This window comes from Mobula hypostoma, chromosome 9 (genome assembly GCF_963921235.1).
Source record: "Mobula hypostoma chromosome 9, sMobHyp1.1, whole genome shotgun sequence".
Classification (NCBI taxonomy): domain Eukaryota; kingdom Metazoa; phylum Chordata; class Chondrichthyes; order Myliobatiformes; family Myliobatidae; genus Mobula; species Mobula hypostoma.
Genome location: NC_086105.1, coordinates 90,117,672 through 90,144,555, shown reverse-complemented (window position 1 = coordinate 90,144,555; position 26,884 = coordinate 90,117,672). Strand labels below are relative to the sequence as shown.

Sequence of the window (26,884 nt, the reverse complement as noted above, 5' to 3'; positions counted from 1 at the left end):
TGTCTGCACTGACTCTGGGTGTGGCCATGATGTCTACGCTGACCACAATACACTAGTTGTGGCCATGATGTTTAATCCCCATGTGACAATTCTCTAGGTGTGGCCATGATGTCTAAACTGACTGCAATACTCTAGGTGTGGCCATGATGTCTGTGCTGACCACAGTACTGTAGCTGAGCCCATGATATCTACTCTCAGTGTTGCAATGTTTTCTGTGCTGACCACAATACTCTAATTGTGGCCATGATGTCTACTCTCGGAGTGGCCATAATGCCTTCACTGAACACAATACTCTGGCTGTGTCCATGATGTATAAACTGGTGACAATACTCTAAGTGAGGCTATTATGTCTACGCTTGGTGTTGCAATAATCTCCATGCAGACCACAATACACAAGGTGTGGCCCTAATGTCTACGCTGACCGCAGTACTCTAGGTGTGGCCATGATGTCTTTGCTGATCACAATACCCTAAGCTGTGGCCATGGTCTCTTTTCTAGGTGTGGCCATAATGTCTACACTGACCACAACACTCTAGTGTTATGTAACCGGCAACAATGAATATCAATCAAGACAGAATATATAAAAACAACCAAACATTTATTAAACACAGATAAATAATAAAAAACAAATGTAAACCTTAACCGGAAGTTAACCGCTATGCGGCTGTACAACAAATCGTCACTCGGCACTGGTTCTTAAAGCGTTAAAGTCAGATACAGTTCTTAAAATGGTAAATTCGGAAGTCCAACAGATTTATACGTTCAATTGGGAGAGACTTCTCTGGAGAAGGATTTCTTCATAGACACGACTTTCCTATTGGTTCTGTCCAAAGGATTAACGATGCAGGAAATAAACAGCTTAAAACAACTGACCTTAATTTCTAGAGAGAACCTTGCATGAACTATCTAACTCTTTTGGCAAGAGTTATCTTCGATGCAGGTCGCTACTTCTTCAACGAAGTCTCAATAAGGTTGATCCTTTATTAAACTGCCGAACATTCCCGACTTCTCTTAATCCTTTATATCCTGTACTTCGATGAAGTCTTCACTCTCCAATACTACTGGAAAAACCTAGCAGCGATTGTCAAACTGCTGACTCAGACCTCTGTACCTTATGTTAGAACATAAAACTCCGTTTAAAATCAAAACTGCGTCATACTGCAAATACACAGTGGAGCGGAGTATCTCATTGACGTTCTAACTGGAAAACTAAAAACTAAAAACTAACTGCGTCATCTAAGGTCTTCCCTTATATACCCATTGTGAACTTGTCATCATGTGACCTCACATCGGCGGGAAAATTACATCAGGTGAGCTCCAAAAGACCATTAAATAATTCTCACAAGAAAGTCACCAGATCTCCTTGAGGCATTTAACACCTCCCTCCAAAATAAATTGGTCTCTCAAAGAACAAAATTTTAACAATTAACAATTTACACAAAAATAATACAAAGGTATAAAATTTACAGCATACACAATATACCCAGTCTTATCTTTCAGCGCTTTACAAACTAATGTACAGTAGGAGTGTTACAAATGTTAAAATACCACTCCATAAAAAAATTTTCATTGTACATTTAACATCTAGATAGACAATCAGCGATCACATTATCTCTACCCTTAATATGAGTGATCAAAATATTGTACTACTGTAACATTAAACTGTATTATTAAATTGGTTTTTAATTTCCTTACCCCTTTTCCTTAACCATCACAGTGGCATGACCAAATTCACTTTTAGCTAAGTTAATAGTTAAGTTAGCTTTTGAAAGTCTCTCAAATAGTTTCTCCACTGCAGTAATATGTGCTTTCCACATATTATTCCCTGTAACTAAATCATCAATACAGGCATCTGTATCTTTTAATTCCTGAATCACACTATTAATCATCCTCTGAAAAGTACCTGGTGCATTCTTCATCCCAAATGGAAGAACATTATATTCATGTAACCCAGATGGGGTTACAAATGCTGAAATCTCTTTACCTCTATCCATCAATAGAACACACCAATAAACTTTTAACAAATCAATCTTTGTAAGGAATTTGGCTTGTCCAACTTTATCCACATAATCATCTACCCTAGGGATTGGATATACATCAGTTTTTGTCACAGCCTTCACCTTCCTGTAATCTGTACAAAGCCTAATACTATTGTCTGGCTTAGGCACCATAATACACGATGAACTCCAATTCGAATTAGGATGTCTAATAATATCATTCTCTAACATATACTTAATTTCTTGTTCAACAAGTTCACATTTTTCCCTGTTCATTTGATACGGATGTTGTTTTATGTGTTTTGCATCTCCATCATCTACATCATATGTAGCTACGGTGGTTATTCAAGGAACGTCTGGAAATAAATCTCTATATAAAAAAAGAAAAAAATACTGTTCCATCTGCTCTCTCTGCTCTGGCTGTAAATGAGCTAATTTTTCATCAATATTTTCTAGAATTTTTGAATTTGGTAACCTGGCTGAAATAATGTTGGGTTTAAAATGAGTTTCAGATGAATCATCCATTAAGTTTTTATCAAGATCAGACTCATTATTGATCACAACATTCATAGTAGCAGCTTCTCTCTCATAATACGGTTTTATCATATTTATATGACACAGCTGTGTTGTCTTTCTTTGATCTGGGGGTTTTATCACGTAATCCACATCACTTACTTTAGATTTAATCTCATAAGGACCATGAAATTTAGCTTGTAATGGGTTCGTTTGCACCGGGAAAAGAACCAACACCTTATCTCCAGGCTTAATTGACTTCATCCTAGCTTCCTTATCATACCACGTCTTCATCTTCTCTTGAGCCAATTTTATATTTTCCTTGGCCAAGCTACAAGCTTTATATAATCTTCCTTTAAATTTTAAAACATAATGTAGCAAATTAGTGTGTACCTCTTTATTAATCCACTGTTCCTTCAACAAGGCCAGAGGTCCTTGAACTCTATGCCCAAACAGAAGTTCAAGAGGACTAAAACCTAATGATTCCTGTACTGCTTCCCTTACTGCAAAAAGTAGTAAATATATACCTTCATCCCAGTCCTTTTCATTTTCCACACAATATGTCCTAATCATAGTTTTTAATGTAGAATGAAATCTCTCCAAGGCTTCTTGTGATTCTGGATGATAGGCTGATGAAATAATCTGTTTTGCTCCCAGTTTATAAACTATCTGCTGAAACAATCCAGACATAAAATTACTACCTTGATCCAATTGTATTTCCTTAGGCAACCCAAAATAAGTTAAAAAAAATTCATAAGAGCCTTTGTCACAGTTTTGGCTGTTATATTCCTAAGAGGTACTGCCTCTGGAAACCTAGATGCTGTGCACGTAATAGTTAACAAATATTGATGTCCAGTTTTAGGTTTTGGCAAAGGACCTACACAGTCTCCAATAATTTTTGAGAACGGCTCACCAAATATTGGAATTGGTTGCAGTGGGGCCACTGGAGTAACCTGATTAGGTTTACCCACAATTTGACACGTATGACACGTTCTACAAAATGTCGCCACATCTTTTCTTAAACTAGGCCAATAAAAATGTTTAGAAACCTTGTTCATAGTTTTCTTTACACCTAAATGACCACCCAAAGGAATACTATGAGCCATAGTTAAAATCTCATTTTGATAAATTTTAGGAACTACTACCTGATGATTAACTTCCCATTCTTCACTAGCAGGAATTAAAGGCTTTCTCATTAATACTCCTTTTTTGAAATAATATTCTACTGGTACTTTTTTCAATTTCACTATCTGGAAGAGCTTGTTCTTTTAACTTAACTATCTCAGGATCTCTACCCTGCTCTGCTATCATCTCCTTCCGAGATAAAGACAAATCTTCCTGGTCAGACTTACCACCAAAATCCTGATCAAATAATTTAGGTAAGAAAGTTTCTGATACATCCTCAAAATTCGAACCTTGAATTGAACAGTCATGGGTAACAACCTCATCCTGTACATCAGTCTTTTAAGCCATAGCTCTTGTTACAACACATGAAGAATCTGTGGTTCCTCAGAATTTGGATTTATCGTCAAATGCCCTTCAGGAAAAACTTGTCCACCTGCTAAGTCATTCCCTAACAAAAGAGAAACATCATTCACAGGTAAACTGAATTGTAGTCCTACTTTACTAACCCCTGTAAATAATCCTGTCTTTAAATTTACTCTATGTAAGTGTACTGGCACAAGGGCACTCCCAACTCCTCTTATATAATTTACCTCACCAATGTCAGACTCATCACTAAACTTTAGCACATTGTCTAATATTAGTGATTGAGAAGCTCCAGTATCTCTAAGTATTCTTATTGGTACTGAATTGGATCCTTCTTTCAAGGATACAAATCATTCTGTTATAAAAGTTTCATATCCCTTCTTAACTTGGTCAGACTCTGACACATCTTCATTAGTATTTCCTAAACCCTGTGAATTTACAGGTGTTTCAATATGCTGCACACAAGCATCTGGGACTGCTTCTTTCTCTTTCTTTTTCAATCGAAAACAATTAGCTACTACGTGTCCAGGTTTCTTACAATAATTACAAATAATACCAAAATGTCTTTCCTTCACATGTTTCCCTTCATCCTTACTTTTCTCACTAACTTCAGATTTAATTTCTGGTTTACCTTGACTCTCTGTGCTATTTTTCCTTTTAAAACTTCTACCTGGAGAAAATTTATTCTTATGAATTAAAGCATACTCATCAGCTAAATTAGCAGTTTCCTGCAATGTAGCAGTGTCCCTTCATTTAAGTATGTTCTCACTTCAACAGGAATGCTTCTTTTAAATTCCTCTGGTAAAATCAACTCTTTTAATTTATTATACTCCGCATTCACATTTTTAGAGGAAACCCATCTCTCAAAACACACAGATTTCTCATAGGCAAATTCCACATAAGTTTTTTTCACAGATTTCTTCAAATTTCTGAATCTTTCTCTATACGCTTCCGGAACCAACTCATATGCCTTTAATATATGCTGTTTAACAATATCATAATCCAGTGCTTGCTCAGCATTTAAAGCTGTATAAACTTGTTGTGCCTTGCCTTTAATTACACTTTGTAACATCGCTGGCCATTGCTCTTTCAGCCACCCTAAACTCAGAGCAACAATTTCGAAATGCTGGAAATATTTGTTCACTTCAGCTTCATTAAATGGAGGATAAACTCACGACTAGCAATAAACTGTTTCTTAGAACCAGAAGACTGATTTCCCATTCTTAATTTCTCCATCTCTAACTCAAATTTCCTCTGGCTTACAGCTTCTCTTTCTTTAAAGTCCCTTAGTTTACTTTCTTCTCTTTCTTTAAATTCCCTTAATTTATTTGCCTCTCTTACATCAAATTCCCTTTTTTTATTAGCCTCTCTTTCAGCCATTTCCGCTTTAAATCTTTCAAACTTTATCTGTTCAAGGTGTAACTGCATTTCCACATTACTCATTGGAAACCTATCGAAAACCTCATCATCAAACATTTTCAAACTAATATAATACTCAGCGATTTTTCTTTAAATTAAAGCCTTTGTGATATTCTTCGTAATTCCCTTAATATCCAACTTCCTAGCAATCTCCAATACAACAGGTTTTCTCGCATTCTCTAACAACACCGGGTCAAGCGTGTCCATAAAGTCGTCAACATTCATTGCTGCCGAATACCATTCACACACCAATCAAACTAAAAAAAATCGGGTATTTCCCTTTTCCAAATCAGAATGGCAATTACCAGCACTTAAACTCAAAATCGGAACATATCCTGGCTGAGCCCCCACAAATTATGTTACGTAACCAGCCACAATGCATATCAATCAAGACAGGTTATATAAAAACAAGCAAACATTTATTAAACACGGATAAATAATAAAAAACAAGCGAAAACCTTAACCGCTATGTGGCATTTCAACAAATCGTCACTCGGCACTGGTTCTTAAAGCGTTAAATGAGAAAACAGCTCTTAAAGCGGTAAAGTCAGATACAGTTCTTAAAATGGTAAATTTGAAAGTCCAACAGATTTATACGTTCAATTGGGAGAGACTTCTCTAGAGAAGGATTTCTTCATAGACACGGCTTTCCTGTTGGTTCTGTCCAAAGGATCCATGATGCAGGAAATAAACGGCTTAAAACAACTGACCTTAATTTCTGGAGAGAACCTTGCATGAACTACCTTGCTCTTTCAGCAAGAGTTGGCTTCGATGCAGGTCGCTACTTCTTCAACGAAGACTCAATAAGGTCGATCCTTTATTAAACTGCCGAACATTCCCGACTTCTCTTAATCCTTCATATCCTGTACTTCGATGAAGTCTTCACTCTCCAATATTACTGGAAAAGATACACTAATAAACCTAGCAGTGATTGTCAAACTGCTGGCTCAGACTTCTGTACCTTAGGTTAGAACATAAAACTCCATTTAAAATCAAAACTGCGTCATACTGCAAATACACAACGGAGCAGAGTATCTCATTGATGTTCTAACTGGAAAGCTAAAAACTAAAAACTAACTGCATCATCTGAGGTCTTCCCTTATATACCCGTCGTGAACATGTCATCACGTGACCTCAGTGGGAAAATTACATCAGGTGACCTCCAAAAGACCATTACATCATTCTCACAAGAAAGTCACCAGATCTCCTTGAGGCATGTAACACTAGATATGGCAATGATGTGCATGCTGACCACAGTACTCTAGGTGTGAGCATGATAACTTTCATAGGTGTGTCCATAATGTTTCCTTTGATAACAATTCTCTACGTGTAGCCTTTATGTCTACTCTAGGTGTGTCCATGATGTCAGCGCTGACCACAATACTATAGGTGTTGCAATGATGTCTGCGCTGACCACAATGCTCTTTGGTTTGATGATGATGTATTCTCTTAATGTTGCCATGGTGTCAACACTATTCAGAATACTCTAGGTGTGGTCATGATGTCTATTTCAGGTGTAGCCATGATGTCTGCGCTGACCATAATTCTCTGGGTATGGCCATGACGTCTTCTCTAAATGTGGCCATAATGTTGGTGCTGACCATAATACCCTAGGTGTGTCCTTGATGTCTACTCTGGAGGTGCCCATGATGGATATGCTGACAGCAATGCTATAAGTGACACCATGAAGTCTAAGCTGACCATAGTACTCTAGATGAGGCCATGATGTCTGCTCTAGGTGTGGTCATGATGTGTTTACTGACCACAATACTCTAGATGTAGTGAATGTGTCTGCGATGACCACAATATTCTAGGTGTGACCATGATGTCCACCCTAGGGATGGCCACGATGTCTGCGTTAACCACAGTTCTCTAGGTGTAGCCATGATGTCTGTGCTGACCACAATATTCTACGTGTGGCCATGGTGTTTACTCCCACTGTGACCAATGATGTCTACTCTAGGTGTCCCAATGATGTCTGCACTGCTTGCAGTTCTCTAGGTGTGGTCATTCTATCTGCTCTAGTTGTGCCCATGATGTCTCTGCTGACCACAATATTTTAGGCGTGGCTTTGCTATCTACTATAGGTATGACCGTGATGTCTATTCTAAGTGTGGCCATGAAATCTGCACTGACTACAATTCTCTAGGTGTGACCTTGATGTCTACTCTAGCTGTGTCCTAATGTCTGCACTGGCCACAATAGTCTCGAGGTTTAGCCTAACCAATGTTTTTATCTGACTGTAACTTGACTTCCAACTTTATACTAAACATCCTGACTGATGCAGGAAAGCACTCTGTACACCTTCCTTACCACTCTTTCTACTTGCTTTGCAAATTTCAGGGAGCAATGGTTTATACCCCAAGATCCCTCTTACATCAAGACTCCACTTATTGTATGCTTTCATCTTGTGTTTGGCCTCCCAAAATGGACCACATCACACTTGCCCAGGTTCCAGATTAAATGTCATCTGCCATTTCTCCGCCCACATTTCCAACTGATCTGCATTCTGCTGTATAGGTCCACTGTCTCTGCAGTCATTTCCTTTTGTTACATACCCCGTGGGTATCTTGTAACTGTATTATGACCATGATGTAATTGTTTTGTGATGGTGGAGTGATGCAATTTTCCCACCAGTGTGTGGTCACATGATGTAATTTTCCCGCCAGTGTGAGGTCACATGCTGACCTGTCCTCAACAGGTATATAAAGGGAAACCCTGTTGTGATGCAGTTAGTTTCAGTTTAGTTTTGTATTAGTTTGTCAGTTACTCCGTTATGCTGCATACTTGTCTCATGATGCAGTTTCATTTTAAAATGGAGTTTTTCTTTCTATTTTAAGGTGCAAAGATTGGTGCTGGCAGTTTCACCAATTGCTGCCAGGTTTGTGTGTTGCGTCTATAATTTTTCCTTTGCAGTAGTATCGGAGAGTGAAGACCTTACTAAAGGACAGGAACCTGAAGGATCGGAATAAAGTTGGAGTCATTCGGTGATTTAATGAATGATCGACCTTAATGAGGATTCGTTCAGAATACGGTGACCCGTATCTGAGATAATTCCTGCAAGAGCAGGGAAGTTTGTGCAATGTTCACTCACCAGGAAAAGATCAGTTCCTTTAAGCCGTTTTATTTCCTTCATCATGGATCTCTTGGAGAATCAGCAGTAACGTCATGTCTTTGAAGAAATCCGTTTCCAGAGAAGTCTCTCCTTATTGAATGTGTAAATCACTTGGGCTTTCAAATTTACCACTTTAAGAACTGTTTTCGAATTTACCCTTTTAAGAATTGCTCCAGAGTTGTTGTATAGCAGTTAACTTCTGGTTAAGTTAGTCGTTTGAATACTTTTCGCTATTGTTGAGCAGAGTTTAATAAATGTTTGTTTGTTTTTTTATAAAACCTGACTCCATTGTTAATTCATTGTTGCTGGTCATGTGACACTTTAAACTTTGGCTGCTGGAAATCTGGATCAACACACACAAGATGCTGGAGGAACTCGGTAGGTCAGGCAGCATGTTCGGAGGGAAATGAACAGTTGATGATCCTTCATCAGAATATGTCCATTTCCAGCCCTGCAAGTTTCTCTAATACATGATCGATTATGACTCATGTTTTTACAAGATCCCCCCTGTTATTTGAAATTAGCCCATCTGTTATCTTTGGCATATTGCAGTGTCCTGCATGGTGAGTCTGATGCAAAAAACTGATTTAACATATCTGTCATATCTCCATTTCCTGTTATCTAGTCATCTGTCTCATTCTCCAGAGGTCCCACTCCTACTATTCACTGTCTTCCTCTGATTTATGTATCCATAGAAACTGTTGCTGTTTGTTTAATTTTACATGTTTTCATTCAAATTCAACTTTCTCTTTTCTGCTTAGTCTTTCACTGCTGTATCCAAAAAACTTTCTGAGTCTTCATTAAACTGGAAAGACTTCCAAGAAAAACCACAAGGATATCTTCAAGACTTCCATATAGATCAGTCATTCCCATTCATGAGTACAGTTGCACCACAATACGAGGATTCCACTCCCACACTTCCACTGGAGTGAGATCACAGGCAGGGAACAATGCAAATCCATGCCTGACAGTCTGGTAGCAATCACAATGCCTTCATTCTGCTCCAGGCTGCTGTCGCAGCAGAGTTTGAGACTTCTCAAGGAAGTGGTGTGGCAGCTGATGACTGATAACTCCAGGGCACAACCCAAGCACATGTGCACAGCATGCACATGATAAAAGGAATTAGAACAGAGGGTCCAGCGAAGGACGCGAGGGTCCACGTCACTGTTCATTCAAACAGTTGCAGAAAAGAGGACACTTTGAAATACAGGCTGTTCCCAGGGACACACACACACACAGGCAACAAGTGCTGTTGGAAGATCATCAACTTGGTGCAAGACGCTCTTTGATTTGTCCAGAACCTGTTGGTCTTCCAGCACAGAGAAGGGAATGTTGCTGACCGGCACATTCCAAGCTGAACGAGTGCTACTGAGGGATGCACTGAAGCTTGGTGCAGCCAAAGTAAAGGCTCTTTGGGGAAGGATCACAGACTAAGGTCCTTCTGCTGTTGCTTATTGAGAATCTGAGTCCCGTGGGGATGCTCCATAAACCAAAGAAAGGTGTATCACCCCAGGGCTCCACATGAGCAGCAATGTAGTTACAGTAGTAAGGAAAATGGATGTGCTAACTCATCTTATTGAATCAGCAGCATGAATGATACTAAGAATCTAAAGAGCTTTGCACCATTAATTTTGATCTGAATAAAGATTATTTTTGAAATCAAAGTATTAAATAGATTAGAACATGTGTGTGCTGAAGCCCTGTTGTTCTGGAGGAGTCCTGTATGGCATGGAAGGAGGTAATTTGGTCCAAGTGAAAGCAACATTGAGTCTCATCCCACTTTTGTGCTTTGTTAAGACATATCCAGAGCTCACCAAGCACCATAGTCATAGTCATAGTCATCGTCATAGTCACAGTCATAGTCATCGTCATAGTCATCGTCATAGTCATAGTCATAGTCATAGTCATAGTCATCATAGTCATAGTCATAGTCATGGTCATAGTCATCGTCATAGTCATAGTCATAGTCATAGTCAATAGTCATAGTCATCGTCATAGTCATCGTCATAGTCATAGTCAATAGTCATAGTCATAGTCATCATCATAGTCATCGTCATAGTCATAGTCATAGTCATCGTCATAGTCATAGTCATCATAGTCATAGTCATAGTCATAGTCAATAGTCATAGTCACAGTCATAGTCATAGTCATAGTCATCGTCATAGTCATAGTCAATAGTCATAGTCATAGTCATCGTCATAGTCATAGTCATAGTCATAGTCAATAGTCATAGTCATACTTTATTGATCCCGGGGAAAACTGGTTTTCATTACAGTTGCACCATAAATAATTAAATAGTAATAAAACCATAAATAGTTAAATAGTAATATGTAAATTATGCCAGGAAATAAGTCCAGGACCAGCCTCTTGGCTCAGGGTGTCTGACCCTCCAAGGGAGGAGTTGTAAAGTTTGATGGCCACAGGCAGGAATGACTTCCTATGACGCTCTGTGTTACATCTCGGTGGAATGAGTCTCTGGCTGAATGTACTCCTGTGCCCAACCAGTACATTATGTAGTGGATAGGAGACAGTGTGCAAGATAGCATGCAACTTGGACAGCATCCTCTTTTCAGACACCACCATCAGAGAGTCCAGTTCCATCCCCACAACATCACTGGCCTCACGATCTTCTGCAGCTTCATTCGGTCTTGGACAGGACAACTTCCATACCAGGTTGTGATGCACCCTTTTATGACTAAACAATCAAAGTTTATTATTATCAAAGTATTTATGTCACCATATACAACCCTGAGGTTTCTTTTCTTGTGGGCATACACAATAAATACGAAAAACACATTAGATTCTTTATTGGTCAGGGCATGAAGGGATGTGATGAAATGGCGGAGCACACTTGATGGGCTAAGTGACCTAATTATGGTCTTTTGGAATCAATGAAAGAGCGCACCCAATATGATGGACAAAGAACCAATGTGCAAAACATAACAAAAGGCAAATACAAAAGAAAGAAAAAATAAGCAATAAATATCAAGGACATGAGATGAAGAGTCCTTGAACGTGAGCCCAAAGGTTGTGGAACAGTTCAATGATGGGGCGAGTGAAGTTACCCCTAGGTTCCAAAGCCTGATTGTTTAGTCATAAAAGGGTGCATCACAACCTGGTATGGAAGTTGTCCTGTCCAAGACCGAAAGAAGCTGCAGAAGATCGTGAACAGGAGCAGCACACAACACAAACCAATCTTCCGTCCTTGGACTCACTTTACACCGCACGCTGTCGGAGCAGTGCTGCCAGGATAATCAAGAACACGACCCACCCAGCCAACACACTTTTCGTCCCTCTTCCCTCCGGGAGAAGGCTCAGGAGCTTGAAGACTCGTATGACCAGATTTGGGAACAGCTTCTTTCCAACTGTGATAAGACTGCTGAATGGATCTTGACCCGGATCTGGGCCGTATCCTCCAAATATGTGGACTTGCCTCTCGGTTTTTTTGCACTACCTTACTTCCCATTTTTCTATTTTCTATTTATGATTTATAATTTAGTTTTTTAATATTTACTAATTTTTACTATTTATAATATTTTTAATGTTTAATATTTGTAATCCAGGGAGTGGGAAGTACAGAATCAAATATCGCTGTGATGATTGTACATTCTAGTACCAATTGTTTGGCGATAATAAAGTATAAGGTATAAAGTATAACAACTGTCCCTGAACCTGGTGATGTGGGCCCTGAGGCTCCTGTACCACCTTCCAGATGACAGCAGTGAGAGGAGAGCATGGCCTAGGTAGTGTGGGTCCTCGATGAGGAATGCGGCTTTCCTACAACAGTGCTCCATGTAGCTATGCTCGGTGGCAGGGAGGGCTTTACCTGTGATGGACTGTGTCTACTACTTCATGTAGGATTTTCCAGGCGGTGGTGCAACCAGTCAGTATACTCTCCACAACACATCTACGGAAGTTTGTCAAAGTTTTAGATGTCATGCCGAATCTTCACAAACTTTTAAAAAAGTAGAGGTGTGGCCATGCTTTCTTTGTACTGGCACTTACTTGCAGGGCCCAGTGCAGATCCTCTGAAATGGTAACGCCGAGGAGTTTAAAATTGCTGACCCTCTCCAGCTCTGATTCCTCCAATGAGAACTGGCTCATGGACCTCTAGTTTCTTCTTCCTGAAGTCAGTAATCAGCTTCTTGGTCTTGCTGACGTTGACGGAGAAGTTGTTATGACACCACTCAGCCAGATTTTAAATCTCTCTCCAGTATGCTGATTCATCACCACCTTTAATTCAGCCTACGACAGTGGTGTCATCAGCAAATTTAAATATGGCATTGGAGCTGTGTTTAGCCACACAGTCATAAGTGTAAAGCAAGTAGAGCAGAGGGCTAAGCCTTGTGGTGCACCTATGTTGATGGAGATTGTGGAGGAGATGTTGTTGCCAAACCAGACTGACTGGGGTTTTACAAGTGAGGAAATCCAGGATCCAATTGCATAAGGGGGTATTGAGGCCAAGGTTTTAAATTTTATTGATTTGTTTTGAGGGGATGGTGGTATTGAATTCTGATTATAGTCAATAAAGAACATCCTGATGCATGCATCTTTTCTGTCCAGATGTTCTAGGGTTGAGTGAAAAGCCAATGAAATGGCACCTGCTGTGGACCTGTTGTGCCATTAGGCAAATTGAAGTGGATCCAAGTCACTCCTCGGGCAGAAGTGGATACGTTTCATCACCAATCTCTCAAAGCACTTCATCACTGTGGATGTAAGTGCTAATGGATGACAGTCATTGCAGGTTACCATGTTCTTCTTAGGCACCAGTATGATTGAAGCCTGCTTGAAGCAGGTGGGTATCTTAGACTGCCGAATCGAGAAGTTAAAGATATCAGTGAATACTCCAGCACTGGTCTTTAGTACACAGCCGGATGCCCCATCTGGGCCGGATTCTTTCGGCAAGTTCACCCTCCTGCAGGATGCTCTCAGGTCGGCCTCAGAGATCATCAGGGGCTGAGGGAATTCATGAATGTTCCTCAATGCTTTGACAGTTCAAGTGAGCAAAGAAAGCATTGAGCTCATCTGGAAGCAAAGCTTTGTTGTCACCTGTATTACTTGATTTCACTTTGTAAGATGTAATAACATTCAAGCCCTGTCACAGCTGTTGAGCATCCATCAGTAATTCAAGTTTGGACCGGATTTGCCACTTCACAAGTAAAATAGTTTTCTGGAGATTGTACTCTTTGTATCCTTCTTGGTCACCAGACCTGAATGCCACTGATATGGCCATTAGCAGATTGCAGATCTCATCTTATGATTCATCCAGTCTTCTGGTTGGGCGCACTCATCTACAACTGATTTTATGAAATCCATGACAACCGTGGTGTATTCATTCAGATCCTCTGATGGGCCCTAGAACTTGGCCCGGTCCATTGACTTGAAGCAATGCTATAGCTGCACCTCAGCCTCCCGTGACTACCTCTTTATTGTCCTAATCTTGGGTGCCCTACTCTTTAGCCTCTGCCTGTATACTGGTTGATAGGAGAAGAGCAACCAAGTGATCAGATTTCCTGACATGTGGGCTAGGCATTCCTTATTGTAGTATAGCAGTAGTCGAGTGTGTTCAGACCCCTGGTGCTGCAGGTTATATGCTGATGATAATTGAGCAGAGACATCTTCAAACAAGTCTGATTGAAGTCTTCTACTCTGATTTGAAATGTGTCAGGGTAGGCTGTTTCTTGTTTGGTGATGGCAGCATTCAATATCTCGAGTGCCCGATAAACATCACCTCTTGGTAGTATGTAAACTGTGGCCAGGGCCATCGAGGAGAACTCCTTTGGTAAGTAGAATGGTTGGCACTTATTTGTTAGATGTCCTAGGTCGGCAGAACAAGTATGTGACAAAACTGCCACATCTGAGCGCTACAAAGAGTATATCAGGGAACACAAACCCTCACCTTTTGCCTTCTACAAATCAGCAGCTTGGGTTTAAACAATGAGGGTTTCTGCCTCCACCAACAAGGTTCTCAGGCAGAGATATAGGCACCTACCGCTCTTAATGGGTAAGATATTTCCCTCAACTCTTCTCTAACTCTTACTTTAATTATTAACCTCTTTGCTGAGGAGAAAATGATCCTACTGACTTACTCCATGTAGACCTCTTACAATTTCATGCCACTTGATTAAAATCTGCCTTCATCCTCTTTCTTCCAAAGAAAATGATCCCTGTTTTCAAATCCTTTCCACTATCCCTAGTACTGTCTCCATTTCTTTAGGTGGGACTCTCTCTGTGGCCTAGCTAGAATCAGTGAGTGATACAATAGGGAAACACATTCGCCCATGGGAGTCCATGTTGGCCATCAACCATCCAATTTCAATAATCCGATACTAATGCCACTTTCTTTTCCCACATTCCCATTAAGTCCATCTAAACTCTGCAATTCACGTACACAGTGGGGACAATTAACAGCAGCCAATTAACCTACTGAACTGCATGTCTTTGGGATGTGGGAGGAAACCAGAGCACCCAGAGGAAACCTCTGCACTCACAGGCAGAACGTGCAAACTTCACAGGGGCTGCACCCAGAGTCAAAATTGAACCCAGGCCAGTTGAGTTGTTAGATAACAGTTGAATGCAATCCTAGCAAGACCCTATTTTGAGTCTATTGTAAAGCCAAATATTCTTTTTAACTATCTCATTCATCTGCTCTTCATCCTTCAAGGATTTGTGGAGATTTCAAGGTCACTTTGTATTCTATATTTTCCTGTATTCCCTGTAAGTGTTTTACTTTGCTTTGTCTGCTTTCCTTAAGTACTGTTTCTTACTCTTCTCAGATTAAATTCATCAAGGCCTTCCTGACGTCTGCAGCTTTCTTCCTCACCATTTGCAAAGAGACAATTTGCGTCTGCACTTTTATGAATCGTTGCTCCTCTATGTAAGATGTCAATTTCAAGAGTGGGTAGTTTGTAGTCCACACTGCAGACTTCAGGAAGGGACAGCTGTTGAAGGAGATGGAAGAAGATCCGGAAATTCCTCTGATGGTGAAGGGTGCAATACCTGTAATTGCAGTCCCAGTCAACAAGGGTCAAATGCCTTCGGTTTTTGCTGTCAGCAGCCATCATGGTGTTTGCTTGACAACAATACAAAATAAAAGTGACCTCTAAATAAATATCCCTCAATAAAATTAATGAACAATCCTTACCAAGGTCCATCTATCATGCACTTCATTAGAGGCCAGCTCTGTTACTCCTTCAAAGTGTTTGCCTATGGGCTGCAGCTGGCTCACGGAAACTTCCAGCAGGGAACGTCAAACTGACTTTGCAAGGAGGTCTGATATAAATCTGAATGGACTACATCACTCAGGAAGTGGCAGCATCTTGCTGAACTGATGGCGAGGACTGGAAGAACAAATATTGGCTTCCTGAGAGATGGGAAGAGCTTTGCACTCCGTGAACCCATTGGCTGTGCACTAGAGAGCTAGACAAAATATGATAACCAGCATACCACGGTTCCACAAGCAGCATCCAAGGAGCTGGAGCCACTAAATCATACAGATGCTGCTACATGAGCTGCCTTAGAAGCTGCAGCTGAGGTGACCATCACTCCTATACTGGAGAGGGTGGATTCCAAGCCCTGCATACAGGCCTAAGTCAAATTAATGCCAGAATCTCATGTACGACAGGATATTAAATACTGTCTCACTTTGTTATGCACCTGGAATTTCCTTCTGCAGGGTCATTAACCACTTCATTAGTCCTGATCTGAATCTATTGCAGCGGAGCTCAGGTGTCAGGTTGGGAACATACAAGGTTGAGGTAGGACACCTGATTGAGTGGTACTGCAACAACAATCTCATTCTCAATATCAGGACAACTAAACAGCTGTTTGTAGACTTTAGCAAGGGGAAGGAGGGTGAACCTTCACCTGAATACATTAGGAGATCCATAAAAAGGTCAGGAGCTTTATCCTGGGCTTTAGCATATAAGATGACCTGTCCTGGGCCCAGCACTTAGTTGCTGATACTTTGCTGACCACTCTTGATATGCCATAATTTGCAAAGAAGGAAAGAGAGATTAGATTCAACATGCTTTCACCTGGGCTAAATAACCATTGTCCATGCCGTGCACCTCTAAGCCATAACAGATTTCCTCCAGATCAGTCAGTCCAGGCAGCTGTATGGCTTCAGCACACACATCCTACAATCCACTTCTTATTTTTATTTCAAAAATTAGAAGTGTCAGGAACTTTACTTTCTTTGAAGGTTAAAGAAGTTCAGTATATCACAGACATTCTAACAAACTTGAAAGTATCCTGACTGGCTGTATCATGGTCAGGTACAGAAATTTAAATTGTAGAAGTGTATGAATTTGCAGGAAGTAGTGGACTCAGCTCAATATATCATGGGCACATCATTCCCCAAACATCGGATGCCCTGCCTCAAGAAAGCACCATTTATCATCAAAGGCACCCACCATCCAGGCCATGCCATCCTCCCAAGAGCTACTATTGGGCAGGAGGTACCGAAGCCTGAAGTCCCTCACTACCAGTTCAAGGAACAGCTACTTCCTTTCACCCATCCAGTTCTTCAACAAACTTCTATAGCTAAGATCACTGCCTCACTATGGCAGTACAGTGATCACTTTGATCACTTCCTGTTACAGTGGAGATTTAGTTGTTCTGTGTTCTTTTTAAAAGTTCAAAGTAAATTTATTATCAAAGTACATATATATCACCATATACAATCCTGAGATTCATTTTCTTGTAGGCATACTCAGTAAATATACAGAATAATAAACATAACAGAATCAATGAAAGACCACCCTTATATAATATTATCAAATGGTATGTTTAATTTAGTTTTATTGTGAAAATTGTGTATCTGATACTATTTGTACCTGATGTTATGCGTATTTGATGGTATGTGTACCTGATGCTATGTGTATCTGATGATTTGTGTACCTGATACTATGTGTACCTGATGATATATGTACCTGATGGTATATTTATCTGATGTTATGTGGCCTGATGCTGTGTGTACCTGATGATGTGTGCCTGTGATTCTGTTGTAAGTTTTTCATTGCACCTTTGCATCTAACAATAAGCTCAATTCTGACTTTGACATACTGCTCCTCATATGGAACCTGCTGTGCTGCTCCCTACACTGCTTGTGGGCCATTTGTGCTTTGTGTCTTTCTGTTATGATCCAAACATCACATATTGATTGGGATTTCCACATATTTCCACATATTGATTGGGATTCCCATACTGTTAAAGGTTTAGACAGGTTAGAGTTTGTAAAATGTGTTCAGGAAAGTTTTCTAAATTAATATATAGAGGTACCAACTAGAGAGGATGCAATATTAGATCTCCTATTAGGAAATGAGTTAGGACAGGTGACGGAAGTGTGTGTAGGGGAACACTTTGGTTCCAGTGATCATAACACAATTAGTTTCAACTTGATCATGGATAAAGATAGATCTGGTCCTCAGGTTGAGGTTCTAAATTGGGAAAAGGCCAAATTTGAAGAAATAAGAAAGGATTGAAGAAGTGTGGATTGGGACAGGTTGTTCTCTGGCAAGGATGTGATTGGTAAGTGGGAGGCCTTCAAAGGAGAAATTTTGAGAGTGCAGAGTTTGTATGTTCCTGTCAGGATTAAAGGCAAAGTGAATAAGAATAAGGAACTTTGGTTCTCAAGGGATATTGGAACTCTGATAAAGACAGTGACAAAATTGGCAAACTGTTGGCTAACCAATTGAAGTCTAATTATGCTAAATCTCAAATTAATCAGATTTATAATCAAAATGACTGACTGATACTTGATCATGTGGGGATTAATCAAACCTTCTTTGATTTTTATTCTTCCTTATATCAATCAGAGTCTCCTCGAGACTCTAAATATATGAATGATTTTTTAGATAACCTAGACTTCCCTGAGATTTCACAGGATATGTCTTCTATGCTAGATACTCCCATTACCACTGATGAGATTAAGAATGTTATTTCCTCTATGAACTTGGGGAAAGCTCCTGGCCCTGATGGGTTTACCGTAGACTTTTATAAATGTTTTGCACCTTCATTAATCCCTTGGTTCTGTAGGGTTTTCGAGGCTTCATTAAAACTTGGTAAACTTCCCAAATCTTTCAATAGAGCGTCAATCTCTCTAATATTAAAGAAGGATCAATGTGCATCTTATAGACCAGTATCTTTATTAAATGTTGATTCTAAAATTTTTTCTAAGTTATTAGCAAACAGATTAGAAAAAGTACTTCCTTTTATTATTTCGGAAGACCAAACGGGTTTTATTAAAGGTCGTTACTCTTTTTATAACATTCGCACACTGTTAAATATTGTTTATACCCCCTCACAAAATGTTCCTGAGTGTGTTATCTCTTTAGATGCTGAGAAAGCTTTTGATAGAGTAGAATGACCTTACTTATTTAAGGTGCTTGAAATGGTTAATTTTAGCTTGAAATTTATATCCTGGATCAAACTGTTATATCATTCTCCTGTGGCCTCGGTCCGTACTAACTCTCTAAGCTCACCTTTTTTCCCTCTTTTTCGAGGTACTCGACAAGGTTGTCCTCTTAGTCCTTTATTATTTGATATTGCATTAGAACCTCTTGCAATTGCCATTCGAGAATCTCCAAATATTACTGGGATAACTCGGGGCTTAAAGTCCCATAAAATATCACTCTATGCTGATGACTTACTTTCATATATTTCTAATCCTCAAAAATCCATCCCTGCTGTTTTAGAGTTATTAGCACAATTTAGTCTCTTTTCAGGTTATAAATTAAATCTTAGTAAGAGTGAACTTTTCCTGATTAATAAACAACTTCCCTTATATCATAACTTTCCGTTTAAATTGATTAATAATTATTTTTCATATCTTGGGATTAAAATTACTTGTAAATACAAAGATTTATTTAAGATTAACTTTTTACCCTTAATTGACCATATTATTCAACTTTCATCTAAATGGTTTCCTTTATATTTAACTTTGATTGGTCGTATTAATGCAGTTAAGATGTTTTTTCTGCCAAAATTTCTATATATATTTCAGGCATTACCAATTTTTGTTCCAAAATCTTTTTCTGATAAAGTTGACTCAAAAATTTATTTATTTATTTGGCAAAATAAAAACCCGAGACTGGGTAAAATACATTTACAGAAAGCTAAGAGAGATGGAGGTTTAGCATTACCTAACTTTAGGTTCTATTATTGGGCAATTAATATTCGACATATGAAATTCTGGTTACTTGACCAGGATATACTATCCATTCCTAAATGGGTAGCATTGGAATTACAATCTGTTCAGGGCTATACACTTGGCTCTATTTTAGGTTCCTCTCTTCCTTTTGATTTGAAACGCCTCAAACAGGTATCTAACCCGATAGTTAAATATACCTTACGTATTTGGTTTCAATTCAGAAAATTTTTTGATCTTAACCAATTTGGGCTAGCGATTCCTATTTTAGGTAACATATTTTTTCCTCCCTCCTTTACGGATCGTGCTTTTCAAATTTGGAAGACTAAGGGTATTTCACGGTTTTTGGATTTATTTTTAGATGGTTCCCTTATGTCTTTTGAACAATTATCTAATAAATATAATTTATCAAGAATACATTTTTTTAGATATCTACAAGTTAGAAACTTCCTAAGTACTATACTTTCTTCTTTTCCAATGCTTCCTCCTACATACATTTTAGATACTATAATTAACCTTAATCCATGTCAGAAAGGTGCATCGGCTATGATTTATAATATTATTATGAAACTTAGGAAAGCTCCATTTGATAAGATTAGAGTAGATTGGGAACAGGAATTGGGTTCTATCATTTCCGTGGATGATTGGGGGCAGATTTTACAACTAGTCAATACTTCCTCTATCTGTGCTAAACATTCCCTAATTCAATTTAAAGTTGTTCATAGAGCACATATGTCCAAAGATAAATTAGCTCGCTTTTATTCTCATATTAATCCTTTTTGTGATAGATGTCCGGGGCAGATAGCCTCTTTAACTCATATGTTTTGGTCTTGTCCTACTCTGGAAACTTTTTGGAGAGAGATTTTTAATATTATCTCAAAGGTATTGAATAGAGATATCTCTCCTCACCCTATTACTGCTATCTTTGGACTACCTAAAATTTCCAGTAATCTTTCCCCTTCAGCCCATAGAATGATTGCATTTCTTACTTTAATGGCGAAAAGATGTATTTTACAACATTGGAAAGAGCTTAATGCTCCAACTACCTTTTTTTGGTTTTCTCAGACGATATTATGCTTGAATTTGGAGAAAATTAGAAGCAATCTTTATGATTCCTCACTTAAATTTGAACAGACCTGGAGATCTTTTATTCAATATTTTCATTTAATGTAATTTTTTTTTCTTCTCTTTTTTGCTCCATATTTATTTACCCCTCTTGTTTTTTTTTACTGTTTTTAATGGAGGTCGGGTTTGAGGACATGATTTTAAGTTCTTTAACTCTACTTGGTTCCAAGTTAGCCCATTGCTTTGCTTTGCTTTTAGTTAGTTGCACGGTGGGTTTTTTTTTTGGGGTATTTTTTTTTCCTTTTCTCTATTGATATATATATATATAAATTAGTATACTATTATGTTACCTTAGAATGTTATGTTTAAATTACATTGTTTGTGTCACTTTTTTTTCTGTATTAATATCTCCTGTAATTTTATTATATTCTAACAGTGTATTAGTGGCTATATGGCTTACCTTTTTGTATACTTATTCAATAAAAAGATTTAAAAAGGAACTCTGATAAAGAAGAAAAGAGAGATGTATGACATGTATAGGAAACAGGGAGCAAATAAGGTGCTTCAGGAGTATAAAAAGTGCAAAAAAATACTTAAGGAAGAAAACAGGAGGGCTAAAAGAAGACATGAGGTTGCTTTGGCAGTCAAGGTGAAGGATCATCCAAAGAGCTTCTTCAGGTATATTAAGAGCAAAAGGATAGTAAGGGATAAAATTGGTCCTCTTGAAGATTAGAGTGGTCAGCTATGTATGGAACCAAAAGAAATGGGGGAGATCTTAATTGGGTTTTTTTTGCATCTGTATTTACTAAGGAAACTGGCATGGAGCCAACAGAAATAAGGCAAACAAGTAGTGAGGTCATGGAACTGACACAGATTGAGGAGGAGGTGCTTGCTATCTTGAGGCAAATCAGAATAGATAAATCCCCAGGACCTGACAGGGTATTCCCTCGGACCTTGAAGGAGACTAGTGTTGAAATTGCAGGGGCCCTGGCAGACATATTTAAAATGTCGATATCTACAGGTGAGGTGTCGGAGGATTGGAGGATATCTCATGTTGTTCTGTTATTTTTAAAAGGCTCTTAAAGTAATCTTGGAAATTATAAGCCGGTAAATTTGAGGTTGGTAGTAGGTAAATTATTGGAAGGAGTATTGAGAGACAGGATCTACAAGTATTTGGATAGATTGGGAATAATTAGGGAGAGTCAACATGGCTTTGTGCGTGGTAGGTCATGTTTGACCAATCTATTAGAGTTTTTCCGGGAGGTTACCAGGAAAGTGGATGAAGGGAAGGCAGTGGGTGTTGTCTACATGGACTTCAGTAAGGCCTTTGACAAAGTCCCGCATGGGAGGTTAGTTAGGAAGATTCAGTCGCTAGGTATACATGGAGAGGTAGTAAATTGGATTAGACATTGGCTCAATGGAAGAAGGCAGAGAGTGGTAGTAGAGGCCTGTGACTAGTGGTGTGCCACAGGGATCAGCGCTGTGTCCATTGTTATTTGTCATCTATATCAATGATCTGGATGATAATGTGGTAAATTGGATCAGCAAATTTGCTGATGATACAAAGATTGGAGGTGGAGTGGACAGTGAGGAAGGTTTCAAAGCTTGCAGAGGGATTTGGACCAGCTGAAAAAATGGGCTGAAAAATGGCAAATGGAGTTTAATACAGACAAGTGTGAGGTATTGCACTTTAGAAGGATAAACCAAGGTAGATCATACAGGATAAATGGTAAGGCACTGAGGAGTGCAGTAGAACAGAGGGATCTGGGAATACAGATAGAAAATTCCCTAGAAGTGGCATCACAGGTAGATAGGGTGGTAAAGAGAGCTTTTGGTACATTGGCCTTTATAAATCAAAGCATTGAGTATAAGAGCTGGAATGTTATGGTGAGGTTGTATAAGGCATTGGTGAGGCCGAATTTGGAGTATTGTGTACAGTTTTGGTCACCAAGTTACAGGAAGGATATTAATAAGGTTGAAAGAGTGCAGAGAAGGTTTACGAGGATGTTGCCAGGACTTGAGAAACTGAGTTACAGAGAAAGGATGAATAGGTTAGGATGTAGTGATGTGCTACGCACAGAGCTAGGAATAACGACACACAGTCTGTAAGTCGCACTCGAGACTAGTTTATTCAAACTTCGCGGCACTGGCTTTTAAACAGTTCCCTTCCAGCCCTCTTCGGGCAGAAATGACGTCAGAGGTGCATTACAAAAGCCTCTCCTCGCACGCGGGGTATTTTGTGAGCCAGTTCGCTTGTGTAGAAAATGGGTCGCCACATAACCCCCCCGCCCCCCGCAGAACCAGCGATACACCCCCAATGTCCACAGTCTGGATCAGTCTCTGTCTGGGCGGTCTACCTCTGCGCCACGGTGCCTAAACCTCAACCAGCTGTGCCAAGTCCACATGGGCCGGTTTGAGTTGGTCCACTGTGAAAGCCTCCTCTTTCCCCCCAATGTCCAGAATGTACGTGAACACATTGTTACTGATCACCTTGAACGGCCTTTCGTATGGCTGCTGTAGCGGTGCCCGGTGTGCGCCCCTTCGTACGAATACAAACTTACAGTTCTGCAGGCCTTTGGGTACGAGGTCGGGATCTGTCCGTGTTGTGAAGTCGGTACGGGGGCCAGGTTGCCGAGCCTTTCACGTAGTCTGTCCAGGACTGCTGCGTGTTCTTCTTCTTGCTCCTTTGAGGCTGGTATGAACTCCCCTGGGATGACCAGGGGTATGCCGTACACCAGCTCGGCCGACAAGGTGTACAGATCCTCTTTGGGTGCTGTGCGGATTCCAAGCAGGACCCAGGGAAGCTCGTCCACCCAGTTAGGCTCTTTCAGGGGGGCCATGAGACCCGACTTTAAGTGACGGTGGAAGCATTCCACTAGTCCGTTCGACTGTGGATGGTAGGCAGTTGTGTGGTGTAATTGTGTTCCCAACAGGCTGGCCACAGCCGACCACTGGCTGGAGGTGAACTGGGCGCCTCTGTCGGAGGTAATGTGGGCCGGTATCCCGAAGCGTGCTACCCAGGTTGCAATCTGCATTCGGGCACAGGAATCGGCGGTGGTGTCATTGAGCGGGACTGCCTCTGGCCATCTGGTGAACGGGTCTGTCATAGTTAGGAGGTACCGCGCTCCTCGCGACACTGGCCACTGGCAGGGGCCCCACGATATCCACATGAATGTGGTCGAACCTCCGGTGGGTGGGTTCGAACTGCTGCAGCGGGGCTTTGGTGGGCCGCTGCACCTTGGCTGTTTGGCACTGCGTGCACGTTTTGGCCCATTCGCTGACCTATTTGTGAAGTCCGTGCCACACGAACTTGCTGGAGACCATCCGGACGGTTGTCCTGATAGATGGGTGCGCCAAGCCGTGTATGGAGTTGAAAACTCGCCGCCACCAGGTTGCCGGGATGATGGGGAGAGGTTGGCTGGTAGCCACGTCACACAGGAGGGTCCTCTCACCTGGACCTACGAGGAAGTCTTGCAGCTGCAAACCCGAGACTGTGGTCCTGTAGCTGGGCATCTCGTCGTCTGCCTGCTGCGCCTCCGCCAGTGCTGCATAGTCCACCCCCTGGGACAGGGCCTGGATAGCTGGTCTGGAGAGTGCGTCCGCCACGATGTTGTCCCTTCCCGAGACATGCTGGATGTCCGTCGTGTACTCGGAGATGTAGGACAGATGTCGCTGCTGGCGGGCCGACCAGGGGTCGGACACCTTCGTGAATGCGAAGGTCAACGGTTTGTGGTCCATGAACGCGGTGAACGGCCTGCCTTCTAAGAAGTACCTGAAATGTCGGATTGCGAGATATAGTGCCAACAGCTCCCAGTCGAAGGCACTGTACTTGAGTTCGGGTGGCCATAGGTGCCTGCTGAAGTATGCCAGGGGTTGCCAGCGACCCTCGATGAGTTGCTCCAGCACCCCACCGACTGCTGTGTTGGATGCGTCCACTGTGAGGGCGGTTGGAACGTCCGTTCTGGGGTGCACCAGCATCGCGGCGTCTGCCAAGGCTTCCTTGGCTTTAACGAAAGCGGCCACGGCCTCTTCTTCCCAAGTAATGTCCTTGCCTTTACCCGACATCAGGGTGAACAAAGGGTGCATGATACGGGCTACTGAGGGGAGGAAGCGGTGGTAGAAGTTCACCATACCAACGAACTCCTGCAGGCCTTTGACTGTGTTGGGCCGGGCGAAGTGGCGGATCGCATCTACCTCGGCGGGCAGAGGTGTTGCCCCATCTTTGGTAATCCTGTGGCCCAGGAAGTCGATGGTGTCGAGTCCAAACTGGCATTTGGACGGGTTGATCGTGAGGCCGAAATCACTCAGGTGGGAGTAGAGCTGGCAGAGGTGGGACAGATGCTCCTGACGACTACTGCTGGCTATAAGGATGTCGTCCAAATAGATGAACGCAAAGTCCAGGTCGCATCCCACCGCATCCATTAGTCGCTGGAACATCTGTGCGGCATTCTTCAGGCCGAACGGCATTCGGAGGAATTCGAACAGGCCGAACGGTGTGATGAGTGCTGATTTGGGGATGTCTTCAGGGTGTACCGGGATTTGATGGTACCCCCGGACGAGGTCTACTTTGGAAAAGATGCTTGCCCCACGCAGGTTTGCTGCAAAGTCCTGTATGTGCGGCACGGGGTAGCAGTCTGGAGTTGTAGCCTCGTTCAGTCTGCGGTAGTCGCCGTATGGTCTCCAGCCCCCGGCTGCTTTGGGCACCATGTGCAAGGGGGAGGCCCATGGGCTGTCAGACCGCCGTACGATCCCCAATTCCTCCATCCTCTTGAACTCCTCCTTCGCCAGGCGGAGCTGGTCCAGGGGGAGCCTTCATGCGCGGGCATGAAGGAGTAGTCCCTGGGTCGGAATGTGGTGCTGTACTCCGTGTCTGGGCATGGCTGCCGTGAACTGCGGTGCCAGAACCGATGGAAAGTCTGCTAGGATTCTGGTGAATTCGTTGTCAGACAGCGTGATGGGGTCCAGGTGTGGGGCCAGCAACTGGGCTTCACCCAGGGAGAACGTCTGGAAAGTCTTGGCATGGACCAGTCTTTTTCCTTGCAAGTCGACCAGCAGGATGTGAGCTCACAAGAAGTCCGCCCCCAGGAGTGGTTGGGCCACAGCGGCCAGTGTGAAGTCCCACGTGAACTGGCTGGCACCGAACTGTAGCTGCACTGTGCAGGTGCCATAGGTCCGAATCGTGCTGCCGTTTGTGGCCCTCAGGATGGGTCCCGTCACCCTGTTGCGCGTGTCATACCCTGATCTCCGCTCCAGTGACGACCAAGAAGCGGTGTCCCGACTGTTTGTCCCAGATGTACAGGATGTACATGTCCTGATGGCCAGCCGCCGTAGCCATTAGCGGCGGCTAGGCCTGGTCGTTTCCTGGGAACTTGCAGGGCGGTCGACAATGGTGGGCTTCTGTGCCACTGTTCATTGGCCTCCTCACTCCTTCCTCTGGGTTGTGTGTGCTCCATTGCCGGGCCTGGTCTGGCCTGCTGTTGGGCACATGGCTTGGTAATCTGTCCAATGTTGCCCTGCTCTCCCTCTTGGCTTTCCACAGCACGTCTGCCCGGACTGCCACCTTCCGGGGGTCACTGAAATCTGCGTTGGCCAGCAGCAGATGTATGTCCTTGGGCAGTTGTTCTAGGAACGCCTGCTCAAACATGAGGCAGGGCTTATGTCCTTCAGTCAGGGCCAGCATCTCGTTCATCAATGCTGACAGCGGCCTGTCTCCCAAACTGTCCAGGTGCAGCAAGCGGGCACCTTGCTCATGCCGTGAGAGGCCAAAGGTCTCCTAAGAGCAGCACTTTGACTGCTGCATATTTGCCTTCTCCGGGGGGTGACTGTATGAAATCCCCAACCCGTGCGGCTGTCTCCTGGTCAAGGGAGCTCACCACGTAATAGTAACATGTGGAATCCGAAGATATCTGCCGAATCTGGAACTGGGCTTCTGCTTGGTCAAACCACACGCGTGGTTGCAGCGTCCAGAAAGTTGACAGTTTTAGCGAACCTGCGTGAACAGATGAAGAAGAGTCGATCATCCTTGGTCCAAATCCCGTTTGGACCGTTGGGGTCACCAATGTAGCGATGTGCTACGCACAGAGCTAGGAATAACGACACGCAGTCTGTAAGTCGCACTCGAGACTAGTTTATTCAAAC

At 41.8% G+C, this 26,884-nt stretch overlaps 1 long non-coding RNA gene across 1 annotated transcript in view; it reads right to left on the bottom strand.

Moving 5' to 3' along the window:
- LOC134351848 (uncharacterized) overlaps positions 1-26,884 on the bottom strand; it is a 137,795-nt gene that overhangs the window by 40,154 nt on the left and 70,757 nt on the right. The window lies entirely within an intron of this gene.